Below are 24,388 nucleotides of genomic sequence, written 5' to 3'. Positions count from 1 at the left end.
CTCCTGTTTAAATTTATTGAAATCTGGCCATTCAGCTCTTCTCTAAAGGAATTTCTAAATATGCTCAGAAAAAGCTTCTTAGCATCTTGTAATAAATACTTACAGAGCTGCCACATGTTGACTATGTTTCTGCCTAGCAATAGCAGCCCCTTCAGCAGCACTGATAGTGATAGCTGCTGAGGCATCAAATATGGAAACCAGGAGTGGAAGCAAAGCCCTTTGGCTGGTCCCAAACCAGTCAGAGGCAGAAAGAGGAAGCAGCCTAACTTCAGCTGGAGGTAAGGGTTGGAAAAAGGAACAGTAGTAGGTTCAGGAGCAGAAATAAGAGAGGTGAAGTTGCAAACTTGGAATTCAAACTGAATAACATGAATGTGGTTAATCAGTGTTTTGCCTCCTGTCATTAACACCTCTTGGAAATCAGGTACATTTGCCTTTCAAAGACAGTTACAGAAGAACAGGAGATTCAGGCCACTATTGGCAGAAATGCCTTTTAACCCAGCATTTCTGAGGCTGGTAGGTGTCAGTGAGACCACAGTAGGCACAAGGAACGGATTTATTCCAGTGACTTCAGGAAGCCTCTAGAAAGGAGGCCCTGGGATCCCTGACGCCTGCTTGGCAAGCTGGGACTGAGGGTGAGAGGAACAGGAGGGCTCTGATGGGCAAGAGGCCGCTCCCACTCAGGGGGAATACAGGAGCAGGGTCTGTGGCTGCAAAGGATCCACACTGTGCTCTGGAGAAGCTGGTGAGAGCATGTGCATGGCTTTGAAACACTGGAAGCAACACAGTAAAATCTTGTTTGAGATTTTCCTGCTCCAGCCAAGAGCTGTATGCATAAGAGGGGACTATGGTTGCATTTCTTGCTACCAAGTAGGATTTGAGCAGGTAGACTATATGAGATGTCAGTGTCCTCTCCATCCCTTCGGTGGGACAGTTTTAGGGCTACTCGGGGATAGAGCAGGGCTGCAGGCAGTGACCCAATGAAACCATTCATCCAGATCTGTGACAAAGAAATCAACAGCAAGCAGCCCTGGCAGCGTAACTGATGCTGGGCTCTTGCTCTGGCTGCAGAGGAGGTATACTGGGATCTCCTGTGGAGATCTGATGCTTATATGAGTATACTTCTGTTAGAGTATTTCAGATGAACAAAAATAGAAAGAAGGCTTAAATACCCCATAAAATTAAGTTTCACAAAAGGTAGAGAGGGCCAACTTTCTCTTAGGGTCAAGTTTTGCTTGAACTTCTCCAGAAATATCCAACTTCGTTCCTACTGAAAGGTAACTGGATCATGCTTTGATATAATATGGCCATTTATATGCCTCTTATTTCCCAAGACCTAATGCTCACAATGAACGTACTCAAAACCTATAATAACTCTATGGATTTTTCTTTTCTTTTTTTTTAACATAAAAGTTAATCTATAGCTTGTCTTTGAAGCTATACGCTCATTTGGCCTACTAGGTGCATTTTATGAACACTGTAAAATTTCTGTGATTACAAAAGTTATGCTTTCCCTTAAAATTGGTGCAGTCTAAAAATCAAGATAACAGAGCCAGGTACTTGTCCACTTGCCTAATATTAAGAATGTGAGTCATCCCATTGACATGCCTGTTTGTTGTTGAAGTGGGGCCTATAGACATATGAGAGCATAATTTATTTAATGCATTTGTCACTGGAGGAAATTGCGGATCATTTGGACATGATTATTCATCGTTTCTCCAGATCTGTTCAAGAATTGAGGATCCTTTACCACTAGTGAAGAGATTTTCAGATACTACAATGGCTGAGCCATACACAGATATACATGCTGTAAACATCAATCACAAAAATACAGCCAAGCAGGCAACCTGCACAGATGGTGAGAACGAGCGTGAACCTTCTTAACATTTCACATGTATCTATGGAATCATCTAAACCCAATGCAGCATCCAGCATTCAAATACCAACAGGCAATTTTCTGTTGCTTCACTAATCACCACTAAAAGAAAAAAGTTTGCCTTTATACAGGTGTGTGAAATTTTTGATTAAGTGCTACTTACCACCTTATAATCAAAAGCAAAATGCATTTAAACTGATTGCACATTATTTTTTCACAAATTGGCTACTGAGCCCCTTCTCTGATCTGTGACTGTGTAAGTCTATGCATTTCTATGTTGTTTTTCCCAACTAAACATATGTAATGTAATTCAAAGAAGGTAAGAAAAAAGACACGAAGGTTTGAAAGAAGAGTCAGGGGGTGCTGCATGAGCTTCCCACCTCCTGAGTCATTCTGCTGTCTCTCCCAGTGTGTATCATGCTTCTAAAAAAATAACGAAAGGAATAATTTTTCCCTCTCATGCAATATGGAATGTATTTTTTTAATAAAAATTTTGTTCTTGTATATGTAAAACAATTCACAAAACATGTGTTTCATATGGTATATGCAGCAGTGCAAAACCATGTTTAGTGACAGACAAGTCCTCCATTCTGTCTTCCATCAGGGAGAGGCTGTTTTGGGAGATGAGAGAGGGGAGAATCCTGTAAACCTCCCATGCCTCACAGAAATAAAATGATGAATTTAGGAAGTAAAGAAAGCCTCAGTCTGAAGATAGCATAAAGAAGCAACAGCACATTTCTGCATCAAAGCTGTGCAATCCCAGGGATGTATTTGTGTGCTTTAAAACACATTCCAATTTGTATTCTGAATACAGCACAGTATAGTCTCCAGTAGAAAAAGAAAACACTTGTGGATGACCACCTCAAAATAACAGCAACAAATTACCACAATTAGGATGAAAAACAGAAACTCAAAAGTAATCCTTATAAACATGCAAGCTTAAAAAAAATCGGATCAGAAACCTCCAAAGAGCAACAACATTTTTATTATTGTGCTAAGACCTAATTAAATGCTGTGAAAAATCCATGCAGTGGCAAAGATGGCTATGATTTCCTTTCCTCTTGCTCTATTAATATTAATTGAAAACTAGGTGTGGCACCACAAGAGAAGAATCTTGGTATAAAACAACTGGAATTTGTTGTCTAAAGCATTCCAATTAAATAAAATAGTGTCTTACCTGATTAAAAGAGAATTAAAAATCATAGCATAAGAAATATCCATACACTTGTAGATAGATGAGAGGCTCCTACTGCAGGTACAGGTTCCTGGGCAAAGAAGCTTGTAAACTCTTAATTTCACTGAAATGAAAAAGGAAAGAAATAAAGAACCTCCCCATAGAGGCAACAAAGGAACCTCTGCAGTATTCTGTAGTCTGTTCGCCTGCTTCCTGTTCTGAGATTCACTCCTTGAATCCCAGCATCGATCAGAAAATTGGTTGTGGGGGAAATGAAAAGGGGGGAGGGGGGAGAAGAGCGGAGGGGGAGGAAACAAGGCGGCCGCGGGTTCTGTGCGGGCTCCACCTACTGGCACAGGACGAGCCCGCTGGATCCGCACACCCTGCCCAGCCACCGGGGAGGTGTGGATCGCAGTTAGCCCCTGATTGCACAGCTCTAAAATAAAGTAAGACTAATAAATGCTTACAAATATTTGAAAATGGGTTTGAGGTTTAAACTCCATAACTTTTTTTTTTTACATTGAAGTATACATTAATATACAAATAATTGCAGAAAACTCAAGTTCTGCCAGATATCTTTATTTTACTATGTCCTAATACACTTTATGTTTAGAAATAAAGAAGTCATTCTTTATTCAGAACCCCCCTCAAAACTACAAAATAGTATAAAATAAGAGTGCTTGCTATTTTCCCTTTGAGTATTGATTCTGCAAAATTATAAATTACATTTATATCCTCATTGAAAGACAAAGGAAGAAAGATCTTTATGTAAGACAGGAGGAATGGATGCTTAGATTTCACCAGTACTATTACATTATTGCTTAGTAAAGAGTTTTTAGAGTGACCCGTTTTATATGTTTTAACACAAGCCTCTATTCCATTTTATAGCGACTTGAAACTGATTTTTCATACTCAGGACATTGTTAGTTGTAAAAGACTAATATACAAGTTGACTGCCTCACCCAGTTGTCTCTAGCCACTATTCCCATAATAGCAGTGTTGGATTTACTGTTACTAAAGGATACCTTATACTGGAATGCTGGGTAGCTGACTGTTTCTACTTTTATCTTCTATTTCTATCATGTACACCTGCTCTGTCACATCACACAGCAGCCACCTGCACACGGGGTTGGCTCAACAATTCTCAGCTGTGGAGGAAAATTTAATCATACCAAAACATGGGAGGGGTTTGGGGGAGGAAAAAATGCAAAAGTTAACTAGGAATGAATCTAGATGAAGACCATGGAATTTTTAATTAGGATCTGTGATCTGACTCATTACAAAAATCACTGATGTCAACACGGGGAAGTAGCTCGAGAGACAGTCCCTTTGAGTAACAACTTGCAGTTGTGTCAGCTTAAACCATTCATCATGGTTATCACAAACCCTTGGAGTGTCTTCAGGAAAATGATCCATTTCTATGCTTGTTCAATCCCTACAATGAGATCTTGGACCATGTAAGAACTCTGAAGTATTAAAATAGTTCAAGTAATTACAATAATAGGTCAGAACACCTACGTGTGAGCATGGACTGAGCGTTTTAGAAATCCTATTGTCATAAAAAAAAAAAGATACACTGTAGACTGACTTTGTTTGAAGGATTTTTTCCTATAAAGTACTATTTCATGCAAAAATAATATTTATGCCTTGTGAAGGATTTCCCCGCGAAGGGTCGCCTGCGTTGCCCGCAGTGAGCGCTGTCCGCGGTGCTGGAGCACGGCCTGGCTCCACGGGCACTGCACGTCCCAGCTCCCGCACTCTCGAGGGCACGGAGCAGGAAATACTTTGGAATGTACTTTGACAACTTTGTATAAATATGAAAGAATATAGGCCTACTTTAGACCTAAAATAGTGAAGCTGATATTTTAAGCCTAATTCTAAAGTCACTTCTTGAAGGTGCTTTTCACAAAACAATAATTTCATTGGAATATGTAACATTAAAATTTCAAATATTAATTCAACTTACTTCATAAATAAAACAAAAACTTTTAGGTTATCTAAAAATATACATAATTTGAACTAATAAAATCTGAAATATTAAAAGTGAGATAAAACTGTTATAAGAGACTTGGAGATTGTATGAATTTTTATTACTTACACTAATATATAATTCTTAGCTGTAGTGTAACAATTTAGTTAAAAGTGTACCGGTAACAAACATGCATTTCCACTCCATTATACAGGATATTTTTTCTCTCACAAACTCATAGACACTTTTATTCTGTTTTATATTCTGTAATCTTAATCCTTCTACAGTCTATTATGGTCTCACTTCTTTAATCTTTAGGTTTATGACAATTACACTTTAGTGGTAAAGCTCATTGGCAAAGCAAGATTTGATTTTCTGTATCTTCTTGAAGAGTACAGTGAAAATGAGATATGATAATATCTCACATATATCACAATAAAATGCCACCATAAGTCAAAGACAATAGACTTTTAACTGCTGAAATTCACAGCATTTTTCTAAGTTTACATTTTCACAGAAAACCTGCATTTTTCAGTGGCACAAACTTTCAGTTACATGTCTGTGAGAAAATAAAGAGTTTTTCTATGAAAAATTCAGAAGAGATTCAGAGAGATTCCAGTAAACCTCTCAGAGCTGATTCTAAGTCTCCTTAAGCTCTCCAACAACACCTTCAACATGGTTTATTCATGGTGTTATTAATCATAGTAATTATAGTAAATATAGGAATGAAAACAAATATCCATTGAACAAATCTCATGATTTTTTTTTTTTATTTAAGTGTCCTAAAACTAGCATAGCTGGAAGAATCTTTTTGCTTATTCAACCATGCTGATAGAGCTCGTTTCTACCAGAAATTTCTCTTTGCCTCTCAGAGCATGGCTAACAGTCATCTGCATAAAAAATAACCATTCTATTAAATCATGCAAAAACATTTGCCCAGAAGAGATGGAGCAAAAGGTCAAACTCCAGTTTCCACAGCACATGGGATGTTAAGCTTGAGGAGCAATGCTAGGAGCTATTCTGGCCAACAGACACTTGTCTACACCTGCCATTTACGTGCTTCAAAGAAGATATTTAGAACCCTTTATTTTTGTTTTTGTCTTTTTTAATCCACAAATCTCTTAACTCTCAAACTCTAGAGCTGAATCTCTAAATTGCTAAGGCAAAAGACATGTCTGCATATTGAACAGGTTCCTGGTTCCTTGATATGTCATCTTTTTAAAAGACATAAATTAATTTCAATCAAAAGATATTAGACTTTGTTATTTAGTTCTGATGAAATCATAAAGCCTATCATTCTTGCCTTTAAAGTCTGAGAGTCACCTTTGCAAATTACTCATTGAAGTGAAACTGAACTTTGAGATGATTCTAAATATGATGTATAATTTTTTCCCTCTTCCAGGGTTACTTAAAGAGAAATTGGTGACTAGTAAACATCATCAGTCTATTTTATTCTGTTGCTTTTCTGTCATATCTAAAATCTTTGCATCTGAGGTGTATTAGTGCAGGCTGCCAGATATTTTTCTCTGTAACGAAAACTATTTGGTCTTGCTAATTATTTTTGAAGAAGGGACTGTTTTGTATCACATTCATAATGTTTTCAAAATGTAAAGCCAGTAATTTCTTGGCTACCTGGGGCTAACAGTGAAGTCCCTTTTAATGAACAACAGTGAAGACAGATTTGAAAAGGAATGTGTACAACAGTTTTTGAAAGTATGTTTCACTTCCATTTTTGCTCTCCTTGATGTTGTATGCCTATAGTAGAACCATTAAGGCATTAGCTTGTGCTTACTTCTCAGTTCAGTGCACTGAATAGTTTACATGTTCTGTATCCTCATAATTCTTGGCTGAAAGCAGATCAAAGTACAGCTATTTTTCTTTTATTAGAGTCAATTGTTTGAAATTTGTTGTCATCTCTCTGTAATATATTTTCACAGTTTAGTTATAAAGGTACAGTTTTTAGTGCAGATAAGTCCTAGGCATACTGAGATGCAGAGAAACTTTCTAATGCAAAATCAACTTGGCAAGCATATGTTATTAAACAGAGCAATTATTCTAGCATTTCAGCTTTTAAAGACTAGCAAATAAATAAATTATAACTTGAGGTTTGCTTAGCAAAACCTCCCCTCTCTCCAAGTGATGATTACCTTTCATCTGACCAATTAAACCACATGACTCAGTAGCAATAAATGGAATGAAAACGTATGAATGCAATCTCTCTGTTTATAGGTGTCCTGGGAGGACATTATTAGATTTTGTTACTAGCTCTGAGAGCACTAGGGCACTTGTTGCTGAGGTATCATTTAATTCATTTCTCCACCTCTTAAAATCTGCCTATCTTAAATTGTATTTGTTCACTCTGAAATCGATTGTTTGCATTTCATCTTTGTTTATTGGTCTTGTCATATATATATAGTAGATTCTTCTGAACATGGTCTGTGTCCTGTGAATATACAGGGCCTGAAATAATAGCTTCCTAGGCTTGGCTGGCCCCTTTGGACATTACTAGGAATATTAAAATATTTCTTCACTCTTGATCTCTATAGCTTGGTTAGGTAACAAAATTCATTTATCTTATAGCCCCTTCTGAAGTCAGGAATTATCTCCATTTCATAGTTGAGGAATTGAGATACATACATGCATTAAGTTCTGCAAGGTAAACAAGAAGTTTGCAAGCCTTAGATACCAAATCCTTATTATCTGAGTCAGTGCCTGCTCCCTGTTCTAACTCTTATTATTCACATAAATATCTAGTGTTTTTCAGAATCCTCCTAAGCTGTTGGCCTGTATCTCTGGAAGTTCTTCAGGTATGTTACATGTCATGCAAAAAAGTATTTCCTAAGAAATTAGTTGCCTTCTATGACTCTCCTGTGTCGTGCCAAAATAGACATAAAATAAAAAATCTTATCAAGCAAGATTAACATGATTAGAAGGAATGTTTCTTCTAGTAATCAGAAATTCTGAAACTTCTGCAGTGGCAGCGGCTGCAGTGCCTGCTACATGCTAGAGGATAGAAACATCTAGAAGATACATGGTGGGAAAGTTACATCTTTCCAGTTAACCTATGGAACTTTTCACCAACTCTCTCATTATCAATGCCAAGTGGAGTTGACTGTGAAGCTCCTGAAGCCAAGCATTGTGCCACCTAGACCCACCTCTAGCTTGAGGATCACTGGTGTAAGAAAAAAAATCTTTTTGTTGACCAGTTACTTTATTATTGCCTGCTGCTAATTATCTTGAACTTAGACTAAACAGACATCAGTCTCACATGATGATCTCATTTCTTCAAAACAGGATTCCTACTCTTTCTAAATATATGAACAGAGTGTGTGCATATATAAATTGAATATTTTAAGACATCTCCGAGCTGTGATTGCTGTGTACAGTTTGTTCAGCTCATGACAATTTTATAACTGTGATTGTAGCTCATCTGAAAGTTGTAACCTGAGGTCAATATTTTGGAAGCACTTAGGCACATATGGAAGGTGGTTAGGGTGGTTTATGCTTTGTGGCTTATTTTTACTTCGTTTTTACTAAACCAGTGGAATTATCACAACTGAGTCCATTTTTGTATGGCCTTTGTATTGTTTTTTCTACAAGAGTTGGAGGGGTCTAACTATTATTTATTAACATTAATCTTTAAATAATTTTATTATCATTAAAAGCTACAACCATTAAAGTACAGATTGCAGATCACATATCTTTATTATGATATTAGGAATAATTTAAAGCAGCTAATTTTTCAGATAGTGTGCTCTATATCCTATTAAAATATTTTAGTGGTCAAAGGCTTAAGTTACTATGAAGTCATACTTTTAAGTGAGCCTGTACAAACAGAACATTATGTTATTACTGATGATAGATACAATGAGGATGTGGCATTGAGTTGTATCCTCAGGCTTGTCTTTATCCCAAGAAGTTCTGCAGTTCTTTTCTGTAGCATTTGACTGCTAGCCACATTTTGTATTTTCTTTCCCAGTTTTGAAATTCCACATGTGCAACCTACAAGTTTTCGAATAAAAAGAAACGGTAGCAACTCATTTGCATGTCTACCACTGATCTTCCTAAAATGTTAGGCCAGATATTTCTACTGCAGTTCCACTTCCCTAGATTTTGCTTACCACCGTATGCAGCAGTCAAATAAAAATATTCTCAAGTGAAAGTGGAGATTATTAGTTGAAAAGCCACTATGTCAGGTCCACAACTTGTAAATATGCATTAGTAGGGGGTACAAAATTTATTAAAAGCAGAGTTTTTTGATTCTGCACACTAGAGACAAAAGGAAAAAAAAGGAGAGAAACCAATGATGAAGAAAAAGAGTTGTATACACTTAGTCTTGAAGTCAGATTCATTACACTTAGCTAAATACTGCAATTTCAACCACTTTCAAAGGCTAATACAGGTAAGTAGTTGAAGAAATACTTATGACATAAAGTCTTCTATTTTGGTGCCCTTAAGTACATGTTACTGTTCACAAAAGTGCCTGAGAATTAATAAAGAGAATTATTGTCCAAAAGTAATTGTATTAATCAAACAATATAGTTGATGTTATAACCAGGCTGATGACTGCATTGATGAAAACTTACATGGGCTTGTCCTTATGAGACCTCATACAGGGGCTGTATTCATTCATGTTTAACACTTCAAAACTATTTTTCTCTTTGGAACTAAGATTTTTCAACATTTGTATTTCAGCTGTTTAGTTAAAAGTGACTGAATAGCTTTGCATTTATTCAGACATTACTGAGAGCGTAACTGCACCTGGGGCAAGATTCCCAGACAGATTATTTAGAAATGTCAAGGCTTTTCAAGCTAGATTTTTAAATGTAATTTCTGAATTGAACTTTCAGTGATGATTCATTAGAAGTTGTACAAATAATTTAAATTGAAACAAGTGTCAGGCTGGCATTGTTATAAATTACTTTTGTCAAAGCATCCTGTTTGTTGAATGACCACTTCTGATTTTTAGATCTGGCAGTGGAATCTAGTGAGGAAGAGGAAAGGAAGGAGAGATATTTTGTATACATAGTATCTGTCATATATACATTTTATATGGACTTTTTAAATGAAATTTTCATGTTTAAAAATTCAGGGCTTTGGGGAGCAGCTTTTCCATATAGATGGTTTGATGTATTTATAGTATAATTGTATGTAGGGGGTTTTTTTTCTGCCCTGTTGTTCCACTGATAGATTTTAAGAGTGGTAAGGAGTTCTTAAGAGCATAATTCAAACTCTGTTTCAGTAAATCAAAGACTCTGACTGGTTTCAGTGAATTTGAATCACTATACAGGCAATCCTGGACGTTGATTAAAGAAGAATATAGGTCATATATGAGCTATAGATGATCTGGGCCTGTTTGGCCTGGAGAAGAAATGACTGAGGGGGGATCTTATCAATGCATACAGATATCTTAAGGACAGATGTCAAGAAGATGAGACCAGACTCTTTCCAGTGGTGCCCAGTGACAGGACAAGGACAATGGACACAAACTGAAATGTAGTGGAGTCTCCTTGCCTGGAAACATTCAAAACCCACCTGCCTGTGATCCTGTGCAACCTGCTCTAGGTGAACCTGCTTTAGCAGGGGGGTTAGACTAGATCTTCTCCAGAGGTCCCTTCCAACCCAACCATTCCATGATTCTGCAATATGCATAAATGAATATTTACCATAAATTTGTGTGGCATGAATATTTCTACAAACAAAAAGTATATTTTCTGGATTTTTTTTGTAGTGTGAGGGTTGATAATTGAACTGTTTAAATCAGTGGCAGAACATTTCTCTAATATCAGACCTGCACCTATGAGAAGGCTGTCTTGGTATCAACAAATACATTATGTACAGTCATTGTATCAACTGGTATACCACAGAAAATTGTAATAAATATAAGGACCACAAAAAAGTAGGACTGGGGATTCTCTAGTAATATGACGCTAATATAACCATCTTGTGGAACACTAGTTCACAAAAATTAGCTATTCTAAGACTATACTTTTGTAAAACTTATCAGAGACTCAAATCTCTGAACCAGCTTAGGTTCAGAAGTGTTTTTTATACACCCATTTCTGTTGGAATTACACAGCTAGTATTAAGGACTATGTTTCTTATTTTTTTAACAAGGTTGAAATAGTTTGTTATGTAGATTAGAATTTCTTTATTTTTCCAAGAGAAACAGATTCATCATGTATAACTCCTCCTTAACTATGACTAGATGATGATTACATTTGGACAATAACATAAAGACTTTCTAAAGAAAACTTCCAAAGACCCCTAAGAAATTTTTTTAAGATTAAAAATGATACATAAAAGAAATGTAGCGTTTATGCAAATGAGAGTCCTCCCCAAGGACTGGTTTGATTTTCAAAACACAGTGCATTTGCAAAACAATGTTCCTAAGCAGTTTAAAATGTAGACATCAGCTTCTCTTCACTCATGGGTTTGCTAAATTAGCATAATCCCATGGAAGCAAAACCTATGCTGTAGAGCTGATGAACAGTTTTTTTATTAAAAATACATTCCTTCGTAACTTCTAGAAGTTTGAAAATGTAAGTATTAAAATCAATGGCAGAAAAAATTTATTTTTTTAAAAAAAGAATGTGGTATATGTTCATGCTCACAAAGTCTTTTTGAAACAAAAAGGGGATTTGCTTGAACAATGTGATCAGGAGTGTCATTGTGTGGTCCAGTTTTACAAAAAAAGCCATTTTCAAGGTGGGGGTACATCTCTTTCACTTACATTATCCTGTACATACAGAATATGTACATCCCCTAAAAATGTATTTCTGTTTGCTGCTGCCAGATTCAGGAATTTGGTATTGATGTCTGTCAAGCACACAGCAAGTGTAACTGAAGTCTAAAGGACTACTCACAAACTGGCACAAATGCTTAAGGATAAATGCTAACTGAAAAAGGGATGTCTACTGATATTAGAGATGCGGGACATGAATCATAGGCAGTTACCACCACTACTGCTGCTTTGTGCAGTTGTGATTTGGTAGTGACCATCAGGCTGGATATGTGCCCTGGGATTCTCACTTCCAAAAAGAAGTGTGTGACCAGTGGGACAGAGAATTGGGCTGTTTCTAGGCACTGCAGAGAAGGTATTTAATGGAACTACAGGAGCTACAAGAAAGCAAAATATTAATTTTTTTAATATGCTTGTCTTCTTGTTTTGTGCAATAATATTTGTTCATTAAATCCCACATGACTGAACAAAGCTAGTAGCTTGATTATAAATTCTTTGGGAACTGTAGTGGCCTCTAACCCCAGGCTACGGGTCAATATATTGCACACACTTGCTGACATTGCTCAGCGTTCCTACGCTTTCCTTTCCACGGACACAATACTCCTTAAACTGACATGCAGGACAAAATAATATGCTGCCTGAAGGACATTATTCACTCAATGATGCTGCCCTTGGACCAGGCAATGCTGGAGCCAGTGCTCTAATAATCCTTCTCAGGAGGGCCAGAGGAGTCCTAGGTAAGCAGATGTAAATCTGCACATACCCAGGAATCCTGTCTCAGGGAAAGACTTTGAGCTAGGCTTTTTACATAGGCATAGTACATTTTACACATGTGAAAGAATTGAACATGATGCCAAAAAATGCATAGTGGTGTTTAATGAATAAGACAGTATCAAGATAATCAGCAAGTTCTGCATACACGAGTTAGGGGGGCAGTCAGTAGCTATGCTCTGTTATTTACACATTCCTCCCTTCCCATGCATTTTTAAAGGAAACAGCACATTTAAAACAAAATGCTCTGCTCCATGTACATAGAGAATTTAAATTTAATTATTTTCAGAAAAAGTATTTTAAGGGGTTATTCAATAATCAGCATGGTTCTGTTGATCTGTTCTGCTTCTTGCCTGAAGGAAGTTATTACACAGGAGCTGTTTGAAGTGCAGGTCAGAACGCCTGGGATGGAGCGGCCTCGGAGGCTGCGCTCGGTCCCTGTTGTTCTGGCCACCAGTAGGTGGAGCTGCCACGTCAGGTGCTGCGGGCTCGTCACTTCTCCCCCTCCATCCATCCCCCCTCCCTCCAGCCCCCCTTCTCCTAATAAGCTGTTTTCTGATATATGTTGGGTACCATAGAGTGAGACTGAGAACAGGAAGCGGAGGCAGAATCAGAGAGGATTCTGGAAAGGTCTCTGTGTTTTCTTTTCCACGGAGAATACAGAAATTATAATTAATTAGTAAAGCTTTGTGGATGGAAATCTGGACTATTTCAGGAGGAGACATATATTATTTTTGGATGCTGGGCTTTGCTGTGATTGTTCATTCTCCTTCAATCAGGTAAGCCAGAAAAACATTTAATTTTACCCATAATAAATCATAGCAACATGATCTTTTCCACGTTTCAGAATTGGATTGTACCCTCTGGTTTGCTGTTAAGGTAGAGCCAAAGATGGAATGGGGAATTCAAAGCCATTTTGTACTGACTGACTGTGATGATGGTGTGATTTTTTTCTTTTTAACCTCGTTAAATCTGGTATCTGGCCTCTACTCTTCATGTGATGTTGTGATGCAGTACTCTTACTTGCAAAATCAGATCATTTTATCATCAAGGTATACTACATTAATTCCAAGCATTTTATTGAAGTGACCTTGTTCCTTGTTTCCTAGGAAGAAAAATCTGGTGATATTCAGACTCAGGAACAGCAGGTCTCATAAGATTCTGAGCATCTCAGATTCTGATGATTCAGGAATAAAATCTATGTTGTTTGTTACTGCTATTTTTTATATATATGTGTGTATATATATATATGTTTTTGAAGAAATTCCCTTATTATCTGAATTTTGCAAAAAATATATATGGAAATATTTTCTTTCTTTGCCATTTTTTTCATGCTTGTGTGTCTGTGTATATGAGAGAATGGGCTCACCAACTGTTAACTAAGCAGAGCTCCACACTAAATATATAGTTCACATTTTGTCTGTAACGTTACTGTCAAGCTTAATAAACGCTTCTTAACAGGACTGTTTGGAGAAATCAGCACAAGAATTATTATATTTTATTTTCCATTCATGTATTGTCTCATTCATTGTTATCAGTGATAATTAAAGCTGTCAGTTATTAAAGGTAAATGGAAAATATCTATTGAAGATCACTTTGATATGTGAATTCTTTTTTTCACTAGTGGTTCTACGGACGCATAGACATTGAAAGTATATGTGTTATGTTAGTATTGATTTGGAAATTATTTCCAAAAGAAAATAGTAGAAATAAAAAAATGCCAAAACCCCCATACAGCAGAATAAGAAACCCACAGATTACAAATCACCACCTCAATCCATACATGACAAGAAAGCTGGATTGGGTCTTAGGTGGTACTCAGAGTAGCCAGTGAGGCCTGTACCTGAAGCACGAAAGAATGAAGTTTTTAATTTGTATTTTTTTATGGTGCCAAATGAATGTTCCTGTGGTGTCCTTGTGTAACTTCAAAATAAATAATCAGTAATAATGATGATGTTTGTTTTAGAAATATATCATGTTTGTGCTTTTATAATTGATTTGTCAAGAAAACAGTTTCAGAAGGAGACTTTTTAACTCCAACAGTTTAATATTTAATATTTGCTCTCCTGCACATCTCCATTTGGGAATGAAAGATTGTTACAGACAAGAATGTGAGCTGCTGCAGTAATTCAAAGCTTCGTAGCACCTATTAAACAGATCTGTTTTTTATTAGGCCTTGATATTTACAGAAATTATGCTTGTCCTGTCAGCTGATGTTTTTTTCCCTCTAATAAGCAGAAGTTAAGTGCCTATACCAATTTTCTGAGCTGTGCCAACTAAGCACAGTATTGCAAAATTCTGTTTAGATAATACTAGATGCTAGCAAAGGTAGACAATTTCACATTTTCAATGGAGAACATAAAGCAATTCCCCTATGCCCTCTTAGATTGTCAGAGTGGTAGTTTGGTAATTTCCCTTTGTTATCAGGTAACCCAGAGTGAGGAAGGATCAAGGGAAAGAAGGAAGTATAGAAACTATGGGGATTTTAATCAGTATGCTGGTGACACATTTTGTGCTTCTACCTCTTCTTCTTCACAGATAGCATAAGATGAGTTAACTTGTACCTTATGAAGATTAGGCATGGAGAGATTTGCCCTCAAAAGAGCGAGGATTTTAGAAGGAAAAAGGGCGGTAGGATGTAAGATGGAACTTTCTGACTATGATATCCATTTCGTTCTGCTGCTAACATCTCGCCCAATATAGTTTGTTGTGTGTATGCTATGTACTAATTATATTACTGGAGTCCCACAACTTTTGATAAATCAGAGAATAGAAGATACTAAGAGAGTTCTTTGTATAAGGCAAGCAAGTTGTGACCTTGTTCTCTAAAGTACAAATCTTGGCCCTTTTTACCCATATGCTGTTCTCACCATAACATGACAAATGAAAAAAATTGCTTGAACTCTGCTATAGTTATATCTAAAGGAAAATAAATGCAAGTTTCTGATATTGGGTATTTTATTTGCTAAAATGATCTATTTACTGAACTCTGAAAATGGCTATTGAAAATAAGTTTCAGGAAGTTACCTTTAATGTGTTCTTTATCACAAAATTCTAGTTAGAAGTTAGAAACTTTACATTCCAAATTCTAGTTAGCTTATTTTCCACTCAGTGTAACTCTTTGGTGTTTTTTATTTACCTTATAGCTGTTAATCAGTAGTATATACTGTTGCCATTTGCAGGAAATATTGGCTTTTTTATCCTCCCAAGGTTTGAAGTATCATAATAAAATTGGTGCTCACTAGTTCAGACTGTTACAGAACAGAACATGTACAGACTCTGAACTGTGGTTTCAGTGAGTCCATCAAATCAAGGGTCAACCACCACAAAATCCATCTATAGGAAAAGTCATCCTCTTAATTGGAAACCTGATGTTACTCATTACATCTACTACGCCTGATTAAAAGCTCTGAAGCACATTGTAGTGGCATCTCTCTAAGTTTGATATTGACCAATAGGACTGCCATAGGATTTGGTCCTGGAGCTGGTATCTTACAACCAGTTCATCTGCTTTCATCAAAATTATCTCTATGAACAGCTGGAATCCCTAGTATATTACTATGATAGTGTTACTGCTTGACTTTCCTTGTCTTATGATGAGGTAAAGCAGAAGGAATAGGGATAAGAGCAGCTCAGGCAAGTGCTGTATTACTTTGAATATAAATATAGAGTAGGAACACCATATGCTCTGGAGTAACCATAATGTGTGTGTACTACCACTGTAATCCTAAAGAGGAGTAAGCAAGTTAAATTCTAGGTCACAAAAGTATCTAGTATCTCATTTGTTCATTACAAAAAAACCCCCCAGAAACTAAACCACAAAGCAAACCAAACAAACAATAAAAAACCACTCAAAAAACATGAGTTAATCTACCCCAAAACTGTGATTGCAAATTGTTACTAAATTTTAATGTGGTCACCAGTTTTGTAATGTCTTCTTACAAAAAATTACCGCTCTCTTATGCTATAAGTCAAATCTCAAAATGTGTTTTACAGTGAAAAATGCAACTAAAAAATTAAAATTGAATTAAAAAGCTTGAGCTTTTATGGGGCTCTTTCACATGTAAAACCTTAAGGGAAAGCTTATTTATGATCAGATTAATTATTTGTCTAGTTATTAATCTTTACTGGTGTTGATCTTTTTCTTACTGAGTAATTTTACTTAGGGAAGTGTAATCATAGAGCTACCATGTTCACAAGTCCCCTTTTCAACCTGGAATTGTTTCTCCTGTCACTTCTTTGGGTCCACCTGCTCAATGTCATATATCCTTATCAAATCATCAGATTTTGAATATGTATATACTGAGTGTATATCGCAGATATTTTGATTGCTGTATCTGCTCAGCAAAGCTGATGTTTTGTGTTTTGAAGTTACTACATATGTATAGACTGTCTGAAGAGCACATACAGCTGACTCCCTATCCCTGCAATGCCTCAGGCACATCCTTGTATTTCATTGCAGGATTTCCTGAACAAAAGTATCAGGCACACTGGTAACTCTGAAAGGTTATCACAGATGCCAGTATGGAAAATGGCTGGGAAGAATATCAGCACTACTGGCTCTGTGATCCCCTTTATCATAACACAGTATAACCACTGTTAATTAACAGGGTGATCTTGGGATAGGTATACACTGCAGGAAATTTCCATTTATAGATTATTTATGCTTAAATTAGATGATGCTTCTTTCATTTTAAGGACCCCCTTTTCAATATGAGAGGGGAGCGATGTTTATGGTCTTTTAGCATAATTTGTTTTAAGAACAATGCGAAGTGAGAAACTTCCTTTACCTTCTTAATCATAAAATATTATTATGTATGATTATATTGGTTCCTAGGAAGTTACAATCTGTGTTCAAAATCACTACAAAAATGCAAATGAAGAATTAAATAAGGAAATAAATTGCTCACAAGAAAAATAATTCTTTTATACAGGGCAACATAGCACTATGTGACCTGGCTTCTGTATTAATTGAGAAAATAATCTGCCATCATTTCTCATAAATCATATCCTTTCATTGCCTGGTTGTCCTGGAATCAAAGCAGAAATTTCCTGAGTCCAGGTAGCCTGACTTTGGGCCCACATGTCCCAGATTCTTGCATGCTTTGGTTTGAATATCCTGAAAACTCTGCCCTTTCTTAGGCATTATTGTGCTATCTTTTAATATTTGGACAAACTGAGGAATTCCAAATTTCCATTGGTTCAAAATATGCTCTCAGAAGACCAAATTTCTTGGTTTAATTTTAAATATGTCCAAGTATGAAGTTTTCAGATGTTAAAATGAGGGCACTTAGCAAACAACTCTCATTGCCTTCTCAGAGGCCAGCCACAGAGGACAACTGTGTGACTGTACCAAGACTTTGATACAAGAGTATTTTATCCCTTTTTATTAATATTCGAAATCTATGTGTGGTGGTCTTCAAAATCTGAAGGTGAATTTGTCTCCGTCCCACCTAAAAGCACAGGATTTTTTTTCCCTCAGATGCAGTTAACATTATACCAACTTGATTTCCTTGAGCATGGAGATTTCTTCACAGTTATTACTATGCAGAGCATTTACTTTTGAATGTATATGTGATTGTGCAGCAGTTAGATAGTAAGGATCAAGCTGGTAGACTACTAAATTAGGATATTAAGTCATAGGAATAAAGAATCCCTATACATTTTAGCAAAGTTATCCTAGCAGTGGCTACAGTGTCTACGGTGACACTCAGAGATAGACATTTCTCACCCCAGATAATTATTTTTATTTCAACAGATAATTGAGTGTGTTTTCTATTGAATAGCATTCTTTATAGAAAACTAATTCTCTAAATCTAAACTGTGGGATGACTTTTATGTTACATAAAGAGCACTTTAAATGGTGAGTGAAAGCATACACCTAACTCACACGCTTGCATTTTATCAAGGAGCAAACTCCACACGTAACAAACAGCTTTGAATCCATTAAAAAAAAATTTAAGGTTATTTTAACTTAATAGCCCAATCATCTGTAGAACTTGTTTATGACAGATGAAAGCTAAAGTACTAAGTTTACAGTTAAAAAGGCAATCAATAATGTTATTTTTAGGTCTGAGTGGTGTAAACTTGATGATGGAAATTAGTAGTAATCTCAAAAGGGCCCAAGAGTCCAAGGTCAGATTGAACTGAAGAAGGGCAATCCTAATGTTTACTGTCATTTACATAAAATGTCTAAAGAAAAGACTGTCACTAATATTTAAAGCCAAAAATGCTCATTTGAAGAAATATGACCTGAGTCAGAAGTTCTGACCAAAAGCAATATAAATAAACTTCAACCTGTATTATGAAGGAATTTCTTACCTACCAAGCGAAGCTGTAACTGAGTATTTAAGGAGCCTTCCTGAAAGGTTTTTACTTATACCAGTTTAAATTTCTTGCTATGTATTTCCTACACATCAATTTGTTTTAGTTAGTGTTATAATAGGAAGAACACTAGAATTCTAGGAGCTGCTGTAACACTAGCTATCATTCTGTAATGTATGTTACTTAAAGCTGTAGGCCTCTAATTAGTACAATATTTTTTTAATATACTGAAATTCCAGTATTACAAGGATAACTTTTAAAGAGATGGTAGAAAGCTTTGCACCTTTGGATTTATTATCTGTGACTAGACTGAAGTCATACTTCCATAATACATTTGGAAAACATTCCAAACCCAAGGCTTGGTTAAGTTTTATTAGACACTTCCATGATACTAGAATAAATGCCTTGGAGAAATCTATGTACATTTTTAATATGCTGTGCTAAACCCCAGTATAAAGCATTCTATTTTCATGTTGACTTTCTGTGCATTTTCCTCCCTGTGTAGTAACAATCACATTCAGCCAAGAACTGTGTGTAAGCCTCTCAAATAGAAGTTCCATTTTTTTCCCTTTCGGTTTCCTAGACAACTGTCAAATTCTAAATACAGTCCATTAATCTTGTGCTATATGATGTTTATTCTTTCCTATTTTGTATTGATTAGTTTCTGGGGCATAGTAAGACTAGGAAAGTAAGTGTTCCAGCTGTGTGGTTCTTAATGATTCAATTAATTTTCTGAGTTTAGTTTGTTGTTTCTTCTTAAGTTCATAAGCAATATTTGCTGTTGCAAATGCATTTTCATAAGTTTACCTAGAAAAATTTAGAAGCTGGTATTACTTTACAAACTGAGCTTTCTTTTTTTTTACAAGCAAAATCAATACTGCGATGTATTTAGATATTGCTAATTGATGTTTTATTGTAACTTTTTTAACACCTTCCCAGTGGATACTGGTGAATGTACCAGTGTTTCACTTGTCAGCACATTTAAATTTTGAGTACACAAAATATTAGGAATTAGTCAAATTAGGTACAATTAATTTTGTGGATAACTCTGTTTCTTGTTAATCTAAAACTGGGTTGACACTTTCATAATTGCTTAACAGGAAATGTCCATATGGTTGCCCATGATTTCTGTTCATTGCATTTGCCTCTAACATTAGATTTCACTTAGTTGACACCATCCCTGGCATATTGCCCTATAATGGTCTTGATGAGAATATCTAATTTTTAATAACCTCATTTCTTTCTTTTCCATTTTATCACTACATTGAAAGGGAGCTCAAGTGCGGGAGGATATAGTTTGAAATATTTTTTGAAGCAATATCACGTCTCAGAATTTGAAAGATGTTCTCACCAGTCTTAAAATAAATGCTCATGCCATATATGCTGAAGACTTCAGGAAAAAGCCTTACAGGAAACAATATATACGGTCTGTCCATCAGGAATCACCTCTGACTAGGCCTGAGATTTTACCTATGATTCATTCTTGGGAGATGAATCAAGATAAGCTACCCTAAATAAAAATTATTTTGGTCAATGTGTTATCAGTCAAAATGATTCTCTATCATCACCTTCAGCTACAGTAAAACTGTATAATCTGGACCCACCTATGAAAATTTCTGGTATTGGTGTGAGAACCAAAGACATGCATTTAAGAAAAAAAATACCAAATTTTGTTTGGCTTTGTAGTGTTGCAAATATTGCAAATATTTGTGTTATACAAAAAAAAGCCAAAAACTATATGCGATGAGATATTAATTGAAATCCTGTAATGAAATTACACTGACATGGCCTAAGCCTATTATATATCCAGGACCAAGGGCTCACAGTTCAACCAACTTCCTTCCTTCAAGTTTTGCTGTGACTACAACTGATACTGCTATACCACCGTGATGCATAGTGACGAGGTGATAGGGTTACATGTGAAAAAAGTTCTCTGCCTTGTGCTTTAATTCAAAATACAGATTTATTGAAACTACCTGCACGGCTAGTGTTATTAACAATTTTCACATTCAAAATTGCTTCCTCGGCATTTTTCAAACTGGCAAATATTTTACAACTTGATAGTTGTAAAACTCTTTTGAAAATAAATGTCGCATGAATGTTTAGTATTAGTGATTACTCTTTTAATAGGAAGCTATAGAATCCCTTTCATATTATTTTTAAACTTGCGGGCAACAGCACTTAAACATTTTGCTGTATGTGACCATGAGATCAGATTTCAGCCACAGCGCTGCTTCAGAGGCAGAATCCAGATGCGCCCAATAGGCAAAAGGGATGGGGAAGTCCCCTACGTACCCCCAGGGAAAGCTGCATTCGGTGTAAAATATGCATTGGTGGATAAGTATCACTGGTGGCAGAGTCATGATCCCCTGAGGTTAGTACTGGAGACACAGCTTTCAGATGTCTTCAGTGGAGCCTCTCCAGTAGTGACTCACCACAGCAAAATGTGCTGAATCAGTGCCTTACTCAAAATGACCAAGGCACTGAAAGAATTTGTTCTTAGCAATCCTTGGAATGACTTGATGTTACATTATTAAACAATGGAAGCTCTAATTGTGGTTGCACTTACTGTATCTTCGGGGAAAATTTAATTCTAGATTGATAGGAACTAATACTAGGTTAGTTTTTGAAACATATTTTCTTGTCAGAGGACAAGAAAAACAGGAGAAGCAGTGGTCTAATAGAAAGCTTTCATTTTTTGTTTTTCCACCTTCTGTGTTCTCTTTGACCTGATCTATGTCTACTCAGATTTTCTTTATATTATCTACAGAGTTTCTACAGTGGCTGCTCATTCTCAATATATTTGGATAAAAGTATTACTGAGGGCTGCTTTGGCAGAAGCAGAGACCTAAAAGAGAGGGATGTCTTCTTTTCTTCTCTAGGAGTAAAAGCAAAATAACAACAATATAAAAAGTACAAAAAAAATCCAGAAATACATCTAGATGAGATATCCAAATGAGAATAAATGTCTCAAAGACAGCTCATCTCAATCTGAATGGCTGAAGACTAAAATTTATAAGATGTAAGTAGACTATTTAATTAACTAGATACTCAGATTATTAAAGACCGGGGAAGCCACAACCAGCCTTTGGTCAGCTCTTGCAATGATGCAATCTTTAAATTTAGGAACCTGAAGATACTGTCTTTTTCTGCTATTACATTACTTGACATGGAAGAAAAAAATTTTATGCAAAGAAAAACAGTCGAACCAACATTCTCTAAGAAAAATAACTTGAAGAAGTGTCTGTATTTTCATGCAAATACAGGGTTAATTAACTTCTATTCCTGGTTAAAGACAGTAAATCCAGGGGGGAGTAATGATACACTGTGCAGTTCCCCAAGTGCCTGATGGAAGCACTCCTGTTAGCCAGGGCACACAATTATCTTTATCCCATGTCTACTAAAGACTCCACTAGTCATGCAGTAATGTCAACAAGACTAATTTTCCCCTTTTAGTTAAAGCATGCAGGTAAAAGATTAAATGGAATTTAAAAGGAATTTTTGAAACTCATATCACCTACAGAATATTCTTAAATGTACTTTTGGTCTGTATTAGGTTTTGTGGAATAATCTATTTTGAATCTTGCTTTTCCTACCTCTCTGTGTTCTTAGGTTGGAAAAATATGTCTATGTGAATATGTAATTTATCTCTGTCTACTGCAATTAACTTTGAGAAGCTTTGGACACAGGAGAAAAGAATGAGAGAGTCTTAATGAAACTTCAGTCTTGAAGAAGCTTCAGCTCCCAAGGAGAAACCTTTCTTGCCAATTCCATTTTCTGCTAGAAATGCAGCCTTTTTTTTTCACATTAGCACAAGATACATGGGCTAAAATCTGAGATTTGGCATTTCTTAGAAAAATAAAGGTAAGACTTATCTTTTTTTCTCAGCCGGAAATAATGTTTCACTTCGTAAGATGGCCTTTTGATATAGCACTGCATTCCTTCACTAAAATACCAGTGGGAAAATGAAATGAACCCCGTTAATGAGGTCTAGACATAGAAATTTGTGTTATGCATGTTGTAGCTATTTTTCATTATAATGTAAGGATCTTTAGCACTAGGAGGTATTTGCAAAATGTTAATTAAGTACTGTATTCCAACTCAGTTAATGGGCTAAGAAAGAGGCCCTTCTTCTTCCTCTTAAATTACACATGGTTTTCATTTCTCCTTCAGATTTCTCCAGTATTTCAAGTATTGACACTTGATCTCTTTTCACACCTTCTCAGAGGCAGCTTATGGTATTGAAGAAAATATAAGGCAGGCCTCCATTTAAAGAATTCCTAGAGGTTTGGGTGAATTTTTACAAATAAATGGGTCAGATGATTTATTTTGGGAGTTCTGCAACTTGCAGGTACATATCTCATATCTGAGGAATCTAGATTCATGCCTTTACATAACCTATCAGTTTTTACTCTCGTTTACTATGTACAGTTGGCCTTGGTGGAGGAATCATAATCTATTACTTGTCACTCCTAGGCAGGAGGAGAGAAGAAATAAGAACAAATTAATTCAAAAGCAAATGTTGCAGTGAGATAGAGGGAAGAAAAGAGATGGCTGTGGGATGGCAATGGGCATAAACGGGCAAATAAGCAGGGGGAAAGACTATCCACAGCAAGATCTGGTGAGAGTGAGCCATGTCCAACAATGTTTTCCCAAGATGCAGCTTCTGGATCTTTCAGATAGTTCTGAAATTGCTTTCCAGTCTCTAATCTAATCTGTTTTGGGTGTTTTCCCATCTGCCTAGTCTTTCACCACTCAGACTGAACCTCATATAATATATTCTACCAGATTTCCAAACTCTTACAGTGTTTTCTTTTGTTGAGGTTGGGGTTCTTAAGGTTTAGTTAATGTGCTTTCATACTTAATTGCAAGGCATTACTGAGGATATTAAATAAAATTGCATGTAATATCTCTGAAGCACCTGAAGTATTTACTGCATTGGCTGTTCTTTGGTCAGGTTTCAGCCAGTGTGAACTACCAGTACTTATCACTACCCCATTCTAAAAAATTTTAAAGGAAGTTTTTATTAAGGAATATTGTTTCTGGGACATACCATTATTAGTTGATTTCATATTCTCACAACAAGTAACTGTTTTTATCTTTTTGAGTTATTAATTTTATTAATACATACCTGGTTGTGATTTCATTATTTTTATTTTGAATAGTTATGTAACACTAATGCTTATAGGCTACTGAGGCTGACTGTACAAATACAGACAAAAATTATAGTCATTGCTACAGATAAATTTTAGTCTAAAGAAAATGACACAATGGATGAATGGTAAATGTTGAATTGAATGGAAAAAAGGAAAATAAATCTTGTGTGTTAGTCAGTGAGGATCTGTAAACACAAACTATCATAATTTAAATTAGTACATTACAGTTTAAAGAAGGGGCAGGTTCTGACCAGGTGCTAAATGCTGGAGGCTGTTCTCAGCTTTAAGGAAGTCATGCCTTTCCTTGAAATACCTACTTTTGTGAAGCCAACTTGCATGGATTCCTTGCCTTAGGATCCACGGATAGATTTGACTGGAT

At 36.0% G+C, this 24,388-nt stretch overlaps 2 protein-coding genes across 5 annotated transcripts in view; one reads left to right on the top strand and one right to left on the bottom strand.

Annotated features, from left to right (window-relative positions):
• Positions 1 to 3,327, bottom strand: part of SCN2A (sodium voltage-gated channel alpha subunit 2) — a 76,573-nt gene extending 73,246 nt beyond the window's left edge. For 2 of the 4 annotated variants that reach the window (XM_017835169.1, XM_017835171.1), the window contains exon 1: positions 3,051 to 3,327. The gene's annotated coding sequence lies outside the window, so the exon portion shown is untranslated. The remainder of the gene's footprint in view (positions 1 to 3,050) is intronic. The other 2 variants (XM_017835166.1, XM_017835170.1) reach the window with 1 other exon arrangement.
• A 9,742-nt stretch (positions 3,328 to 13,069) lies between these two features.
• Positions 13,070 to 24,388, top strand: part of LOC108507303 (sodium channel protein type 3 subunit alpha) — a 73,767-nt gene continuing 62,448 nt past the window's right edge. The window contains exons 1-3 of the mRNA XM_017835160.1: positions 13,070 to 13,308; positions 21,736 to 21,875; positions 22,466 to 22,717. The gene's annotated coding sequence lies outside the window, so the exon portion shown is untranslated. The remainder of the gene's footprint in view (positions 13,309 to 21,735; positions 21,876 to 22,465; positions 22,718 to 24,388) is intronic.

Source organism: Lepidothrix coronata, unplaced genomic scaffold (assembly GCF_001604755.1).
Source record: "Lepidothrix coronata isolate B3197 unplaced genomic scaffold, Lepidothrix_coronata-1.0 Scaffold250, whole genome shotgun sequence".
In the NCBI taxonomy this organism is placed as follows: Eukaryota; Metazoa; Chordata; class Aves; order Passeriformes; family Pipridae; genus Lepidothrix; species Lepidothrix coronata.
This window is presented reverse-complemented; position numbering and strand designations above follow the sequence as displayed.